Genomic DNA, 9759 nt, shown 5'->3' with positions numbered 1-9759 from the left:
TTAAAGAAATTTTGTAGCATCTTATCTTATCTTATTAATTTGAAGTACATATTGTATTTCAAGTTTTTTTTTCACTTTTAACATATCAATGCGTATTGATACTAGTAAACCGGCACTCGTTTAACGTAATTTGACGAATATAATATAGATCTAGCCAAGACTCTATTTGCCACCCAGATAACCTTTATATTGACATTATACATTCTCTGACAATGGTTCAATATTTTATTCATCCTGGATACTCCAGGGGTTGCATTCCCTCTCTCTGCCCTCCTAGAAACATTCTCCATAACCCAGGGATTACATCCACTTTCGCTCTCTACACATCTGGAATAGGTCACGACAAAAGCTTAAGACCAGCTACTTGAATGGTGTCCGGAAAAATAACCTGACCAAATAGCTAGCCTGGATAATTTCTATTGAAGATTACAGAGCAATGTCAGTCATTTGTGGAGATTCATTTGATGTGTATCATTTACATCAAATAATCAAGCGAGTCTTTTTGTTTTGTTTCCAAGATGGTATCGACGGAGCTTTCGATTTTGCCATGTCATGTTACAAGTTTGGAAAGGTCGAAAGTGTGTATCATTACATTTCATAGGGTTTTCCAAGATATTGTGTGTTTTTTGCCAAGATATGGACATTTTCTTGTAGAAAATCATGGATGGGAAGCTTTCTTATCAGTAGTATAAAATAGGAGTTTCATCAAAATGGTCGTCATCGTTGCTCTTTCGTGAGCATTTAAGTACGTATTTAGATCTCTATATGAGTTATTTCCCCTTAAATAGTGTTTCGTTTGGCGGTAGAAATTTTACTTAATAGAAATCTAGTATTATATCCAACCACTACATCACAGTGAAAATAAGTTCAAAAATAAAATTCGAGGAAGGTTTAAGATTTAAAATTTTGTAATTCTAATTGCTTTAGCATACATTTAATTGATGGGATTTGAAACACTGCGATCTCCCGAGAAAAGATCATTCCAGTCGAACGCAAGACCTACGTTTGAGTACAGCTCGTAAAAGTTATTACTCCTTTGAGCGCGCATTGTATAGGGGAGATAGCTTCTTCCGTTTATGTGAATAGAAAAAACACTAATGTTTTGTATCATTTTTATTTCCACGGTATGTTTTTATTCCTCAGTAATCTAATATAGATCATTATCTTTCACTTCTAGGAAGGTCCCATGATTTCATTCATGACAAAAAGGGGTTTTTTTGGGGGGGGGGGGGGGGGGGGGGGGGGATGCTGTAAGGTGGAGTCAACAATTGCCCCCGAATCAATTTCTTTCATATTTTCCTCGTATGTAGATATATGAAAATAAACCATATCCCCATAAAGGATTAGTCATTATCACTACGGAATAGTCATACTGGACCTCCTTGCATAAAACCAGATTGAGTGACGGGGGTGCTCTTAACAAAACGCTTGATTTTTGTCACAGGTGAATGTCAATTTTCAAATAACTGATATCATTGTATAGTGTATAAATTTACAGTTATTGTCATACCAAATATGTTATATTAGTATACACGAAGTAAGCAAAGTGACACTTTTAATTAGAAAAATATGCAATTTTTTGATAAAACAAAAAAAAATATATCCAACATTGTCAACATGATTTTGTATGGTTCTAATCACAGTGTACCTTTTATACTTCTAAAAAACTTTCCACATATATATGCTGTATACAGACAAAAAATAATGTAGTTTCAAAACCGGTAAAATGCTTTATTTAGCATGCCAAACATGCCCTATGGATAAATACCAATAATCAGTACGGTTTGCCTATCATGTTTTTTATGCAAAAACTACTATTTTTCTATTTGAAAGACATACCAAACCACATCAATTACATTAGTTATGATTTGAAATGACCTTTAATAGTTATAACATTAGAAATATGCTTTTTGCAAAAGTTATCTATCCTCTGAACAGCAACCCATATCAATAGAGGATCATGCTCCTCTACATTTCATGCTTTATTTCTTTTCTGCGTGAAATTAAAGACGATTATTTTATGGTCTCAGCATGGTATCATTTGTGGTCGAACAAAAAAAAACAGTATGTGTCTCGCACATTTTATAGCGTCTTGCAAGCATTGAGCCAGACTGTTGTGTTTAGTTTCCTTGGTCCAAGACATATTAGTCGTGAGGACACTAAATGCCACAAGAGTGCATTTATAAGATGTTTTTATGGGGGCAAGGTAACTGTTATCCTTGATGGTACTTACATCTCTGTTCAAAAAAATGCTGATCACCCTCTTCAAAGATCCTCATACTGTGGGTAAAAGAAACGCAACTATGTTAAGTTCATGGGCATTATCTTTCCAGACGGGTATGTACTAGATGATGCAAATATCTTAAAAATAATACTTCAATCATTTGAACACCTGGAACTTGTGGCTCAGTGATGATGACAATGTGATTGTTAACCGGGGGTTTAGGGATGTGCTGGACCTGCTCCGAGGTTCAGGGGTTTACGTGTACATGCCTTCCTATCTTCTACCAGGTCAAACACAGCATGATACACTGACTGCCAACGGTGACCGCCAGTGTACAAAGTCAAGTAGTAGAGAATTACCATTGAAGACTGAAACAGTGGGAACTGTTCAGAGAATAGATCAGTTCAAACTATTTCCTTAACGTAATAGGAAAACTGGTGAAAGTAGCAACAGCTTCACTGAATGCTGTACGCGGAGCAATTTATGTGTCTACACCAGAGAGGGGTGTGAGGGACCGACGCCTTGCAGATCGCATGTAATCCCGTTTGGCTGTGCCCAATTCGTTTAGCCTCAAGGGTCGCTGATTTACCCGTCAAATGGGTTAAACTTGATGCATGTGCGATCGAGTTTCCAAAACTTGATATGGAATATCTGGAGACGGTAACCTGTGGATCGTATCAGTTAAAAGTATCATCAAGGTACATTGCAGAGCATCTGACACCAGCTGGAGACTTTGAAGTGTAGGTCTACCAGCACGCTGAAAATCTCACCCGAGGTCAAATCCATTCAAGGCACAGATCATAGACCAAATATAATGTTTGGATTGCGTTTGACAGAAATGACCAAGACGACCCTGTACAAGACTACTATTGTGTCTGTCCAACAGTCAAACGAACAGTTGGTATGTGTGCACATGTTGTTTGCATTTTGTATTTCTTGGGCCATGTTCGTCACCATGATCAACAGTCTACCAGCCCATGCGACACTCAAGTTCAAACAAACAATCACTTGAGTTGTTTTCACAAGAATCGAGCTGTATAGGATTTTTTTTTTGCAATGTATTGAAACTGCAATAGTTGTATCTCCAGTTGACATCTCGAAAGTGACACAATGTAATGGTTTGGAACTGACGAAATCAAAACCAGTCACTCTATCTGTAATATAAAGTCTTAGTATATAAAAAGTCGCGTCATTGAACCCAATATTCTGCATTAAAATCTTGCCATTTCAACTCTATTTCACACGCATTGTGATTTTTTCAGCAAATCGCATTAGTGTGACTTTCAACAAAGGTCAGTGTCACCAATGTTAACTAAAATGATACCATTTCACATGGACAAACATCAAGACTCACCGACTTTTGGTTATTAAGAAACAAAGGCTTAAGGACAAAGGTCACGAATCTATATGTTTGGTTTTTCAAAGCAAATGTGTAAAACGACAAACTTACCGATTTTCATTTTTTTTCTTAAATCGTCATGTTGAAAGATATAATTAGCAACCAATTATAAAGTTAGACTAAATGTAGACTAGTTATGGAACTATGCAAATCCAGTTGTCCAAAATGGGGATTTTCTCATTTGTGATAGAGTTTTTGTTTTTTGGTTTTTTTTTTGGTTTTTTTGTTGCCTAAATGAGCAATAAAATATCGTAATATTTGGTATCAAAATGTTAATTGGAATATTCTGAACACAATGATTGAATGTTATGGTAATTGTGTCATATAATACTCTGGAGGGATTATATAGCAGCACCTCTAACAGTGACACAGGTGTTAGTCAAGGAGGTCCCATTTTTCACAGAATTAATTCTGAAACGAACTTTTCCAGATTTAAGCTTCTCATACCCATACCTTTTTTGTTTTTAAGATATTTTGAAAATCCAAGCAGGGGCTTATAAATAACAACAGAAAGTTTTGTGAGATACATTTATGTTGATCACGGGGAAGTTTAACGGTCAACATGATGATCTCATTGGAGAAACTTTATTTCCTACCTCAAAATGAAATCAACTTTATATGATACCTAAACTGCCACGTGCTTCGTTGTGACACCGGCTCTAGTTTAAATCTTAATTATTAGACAAGTTGTGTATGGGAGAACCCAAAGCTGACCAGTACGAACAAGATGGCAGTGTACAACGCATGCATCTTCAGCATGTATGGCAGTGAGACATGGACAACACACGACAAGCAAGAATGGAAGCTGAACAGCTTCTATATGGGATGCCTTCGACTCCTCCTCGGCGACAGTTGGAGAGACAAGATACCCAACACCGAGGTCCTTCTGTGGGCGGCTTCCCCACCATATACACGCTGCTCGGGCAACGCAGACTGCGCTGCGCACGCCGCATGGAGGATGGTCGAATCTCCAAGGAACTTGCCACCGGCAAAGACCCCGAGCCCGTCCCCAACTGTGATACAAAGTTATCTGCAAGCGCGACATAAAAGCTCTGGACATCGACACAGTGATCTACAAACAGCTGAGGAAGGGCGGGGACGAGATGAAGAAAATGGAAGAAGAAATGTCAAGCGGAAAGAAAACAAACGCATCCCACTGCAACCAGCCACACCTGCTCATTGTTCGGTAGAGACGGCTACTATCGCATTGAACTCGTACAGACTACGCTGCGCAAGCCGCAGCACCAATTTCACCAAAGTCTTTCCAGTTTTTTCAATTTTTATATGAATTTACGTGAAGAAATGAAATTTATCCATTTAGCTGTTGTTGTAATAGTGTAATATGGGGATCGGGTCCGGGTCCAGGTGCGACGTACACAATTTTCATAGGGAACATACAATTTGTGTTTTGTACAGCAACCAGAGGGACTCTGGGGTTCTACCATACTGATTTGAGCTGTGAAATTGAGTATTCAAGGTTAATGCAATCAATTTATTTATTTGCTTGTAAATACAATGTTAAGAAACTCTGTGAATATGAATGGAAAGTATGGAAATCCCAACTACTATTTACTTAAGGGGAAATAATCCGTCAAGAACTCAAAAAAAACCCATTGCATAACTCCCTATCAAAATTTACTTCATGGGAAATAATCTGCCAAGAAGGCAAAACCTTGTAAATGTTACTTAAGGGGGAAATATTCCGCCATGAAAGCAAAAATCCATTTCTAAAATTTATTTCGGGGGATATCATCCGCCAAGAACGCAAAAAACCACAAATAAAATTTACTTAAGGGGAAATAATCCATCAAGAAGGGAAACAAATCCTAATAAAAAATTACTTGGTAATAAATAATTCGCCAAGAACGCAAGAATCCCTACTTAGATTTTTATCCACCAGAAACGCAATAATCCCTTCTAAAATTTACTTAAGGGAAAATAATGGGAAATATTCCGCCATGTACTTCAGGGGATAATCCGCCAAGAACGCAAAAATCACTAATGAAATTTACTTTAGGGGAAATAATCCGTCAAGGAGGCAAAAATCTCTGACGCAATTTGTTTAATGGTAAATGTTCCGTCAGGAACGCAAAAATCACTTCTAAAATTTACTTAAGGGGAAATAATCCGCCAAGAACGCGAAAATTCATACTAAAATTTTAATCCGCCATGAACGCAATAATCCATAATTGAATTTACTTTAGGAGAAATGATCCGCCAAAAACGCAAAAATTCCTACTAAAATTTGCTAAAGGGGATGTGTAGGTTTTAGGAGTTATAGGGCCGTCATCTTGAATCCTCTGCATAGCAACGAATTCAAGATGGCGGACGTCCTTAGTAGAGTGTAATCACCAAAACGTTTTGCATGCATGTCTAACTGGTGGCGAAAGATGAAAAGCTATTGTTATATATTTCCTCTTGCTCTTCATTGTCTATATAACACTTTCCAACAAAATAGAAACTTACAGTTATCAAACAGGTAGTTTAACATGTAATACAGTACATGAAAAGAACAAAGACACAATGTATACTAATTGCATGGATGCTGGTGTTTAAACATTGATTATTTAATTAAGTTAGAATTTTAATGCTAATATAATTTTAGGCATGGCCTATGTGAGAGCGCAGCAATCCCGGTGCCCATGGAATTCGAGAAACAAGCACACATAATCTAGTGTACTAGAATAGTAAATCCCACGTTACAAAATGAATATATTGCCAACAGATCTATACACTGTTTTGTAATAAAGTATATATCAACAAGAATTATTATTTAGATAACTTACTACAAAAACTAATCGTAGAATAAGTCTTAAAATAGACTGATTAAGCGATGACAAGGTGACGGGACAGCAGATCTCGCAGATGAGCAGCAGACGACAAAAAAACAAATTGGAAGTCCTCTTTATTTTATGTGCTATATTTGGTAAACTTGTATGCAACTCGAACGGACCGGAGCTGCACTCGCAAAACACCGGAAATATTTTCGTTGAAAATTATACCGTTACGTTTTGAATATAAAAAATTAAGAACTTGTTCGTGATAAATTTTATTAACAAATTCTAACTAGTGTTAAAATCTTGATATTTTGTAATCTCCCGAGAATGTGACTTTGAATACAGTCTTGCGCAACACTGGATCTTGTCGTGACTTCCTGTTTCCGGTTACTGAGAAAGTTTTTGAACTCTAAGTATATTGGGGGAAAAGGGGGGGTTTCCGAGACATCTCTACCATTAAGTTCGCTCCGCGAACGGGCTTCGCCCGTTCGAGCTGCGCTCTCTATAACAAATAGTAACTATAATTCATATTTATAGGTGGTTTAACAAGTGTGCTTCTTCACAGATCATTCTGATGGTTTCTCTTTCGATTGCTGTTGAAATATAACTCAACGCGAAAATCCATTATGACCTTTTAATCTGTAGATATAAGTAGTAGTTATATACTGGCATGATCTTATTCAAAAGGTGATGTGTGAAACAGGTTTTGATAAGAAACAGTGCACCCCGATAAAAACAATGTTTGACTAGGAAAAATGTGACACGTCTCGTATATCAAAGTAGACACTCCTACAAACATCCATCTTCGCTAGCCAAGGCTTCTGATAACGTTACACTCCACGAACCCTTGGCGGATATAGTCGTGTTCAAACCGTCGCGCCCTGGAATCCCAGGGCATCCAATCAAATCGCGTTTTACATTCTGGCTTGGTTTCGCAGTAAACAAAAAATGCGGCACCCAGTACAGAGCTACATTGCCGACTATGTCATGGCATTTTACCTAAATACAAAAATCACAATCTTTGGGGGAACATTCGCAGTGTTTGATCAATTCATATAAGTCATTGATCACATATCTCATCGAAATGACACCAAACCTCGATGTGTGTTTGTAAACATCACCGATGAAGTAAATCGGTAACGCTTGTTTTGATTGGTCGAAAATTTTATGCGTGAAGGGTGGTCATTTCGAATCGCCGCTAGAGGGCCAGAACTGACGCCTATATCAGCCAAGGGTTCGTGAAGTGTAACGTAATCAGAAGCCTTGGCTAGCGAAGATGACAAACATCTTAAGGAATATAAGAGGACGCACTTGTGTTACCTACCTGAACTGTTGGGCGCGTCAGTACTCCTTGGTCCCTGAATGCTGAACAAATGATATGCTATCCATGTGATTACGAAACGAGACAAGGCTTATTGCCTCATATATAAGCAGTGCTAGGATTATAGATGTAACCTGGACGCTGATTATGCATAGTCAGACAAAAAAGTCCGCCAAGGTCACCTTCGATTATCTCGTGCTAAATCAATAATTATGTACGACCTCAAGTAGTTTCTCCGCTCAAATTTAATGACCACCCAACTTGCAAATGAAGCAGTCGTGACGTCCCCGAGTGTACATTCATTTCTTAATGTTATTGTACAAAACATGCAATTTGTTTAGATAGCAGGTTAAGCCTATATAAATTTTCTCCAGTCATACACAGATGGATAGAAATTTAGTTAAATAGAACAAAGTTAAGCAAATAATGATATAAAAATGTATAAATATGTACATGGATAGGCCAATATTGAGATGTCACATTTGTATTGATAAGAAGTTACTGGATAAAAGGGGGTGATAACTTTTATTATATATGATAGAAGTTATATGACACAAACAATATGATATTTGAGAGTGTGACGTATCGATGACTACACTGGCACAGTATTAGGTGACACCGTAGTCATCGAAACGACACACTCTTATATACCACAGGCGCTTGCATAGAAAATGTGATTTTCAAAAAAAATGTATTTGACAGTGGTATGTGTAATCTGTTGTATTACACAGTACACATACCACTGATATCATTTTTTTTTAAATTCTCATTTTCTATGCAAGCGCCTGTGTTATATACTAGTATCATATTGGTTGTGTCATATAACTTCTATCATATTTACTTTACCAACCCGAAGAAAATGTTCCAAAATAACTTTTATTATAAAGTACCATATCCAAAGGCAGATATTTATACATTTGATTGAAGAAATATTAGCTAAAACCAGCAGCACTAGAGTTTCTGTCACAGGTCAGGGGCAGATATAGGAAATATTGTGTTAACATCAGCATGAAAGGTAATTTCTGCAGTAGACATTGACATAGCCTCAACTGCAGGTCATTCATTCATTTCCCCATAGACACATACATTGACACAGCATCAGGTTACACAGGCATTTACCCATAGACACATGTAGACATTGACATAACCTCAGGTTACACAGCCATTTATCCATAGACACAGACATTGACATAACCTCAGGTCACACAGCCATTTACCCATAGACACACATTGACATAACCTCAGGTCACACAGCCATTTACCCATAGACACAGACATTGACATAACTTAAGGTCACACAGCCATCTACCCATAGACACAGACATTGACATAACCTCAGGTCACACAGCCATTTACCCATAGACACAGACATTGACACAGCATCAGGTTACACGGCCATTTACCCATAGACACAGACATTGACATAACATCAGGTTACACAGCCATGCATTTCCCTATAGACACAGACATAACCTCAGGTTACACGTACATTTACCCATAGACACAGACATTGACACAGCATCAGGTTACACATACATTTACCCATAGACACAGACATTGACATAACCTGAGGTTACACAGCCATTTATCCATAGACACAGACATTGACATAACCTCAGGTCACACAGCCATTTACCCATAGACACACATTGACATAACCTCAGGTCACACAGCCATTTACCCATAGACACAGACATTGACATAACTTAAGGTCACACAGCCATTTACCCATAGACACAGACATTGACATAACCTCAGGTCACACAGCCATTTACCCATAGACACAGACATTGACACAGCATCAGGTTACACAGCCATGCATTTCCCTATAGACACAGACATTGACATAACCTCAGGTTACACATACATTTACCCATAGACACAGACATTGACATAACCTCAGGTTACACATACATTTACCCATAGACACAGACATTGACATAACCTCAGGTTACACATACATTTACCCATAGACACAGACATTGACACAGCATCAGGTTACACAGCCATTTACCCATAGACACAGACATTGACATAA

Source organism: Pecten maximus, chromosome 2 (genome assembly GCF_902652985.1).
Source record: "Pecten maximus chromosome 2, xPecMax1.1, whole genome shotgun sequence".
NCBI lineage: Eukaryota > Metazoa > Mollusca > Bivalvia > Pectinida > Pectinidae > Pecten > Pecten maximus.
This window is presented reverse-complemented; position numbering follows the sequence as displayed.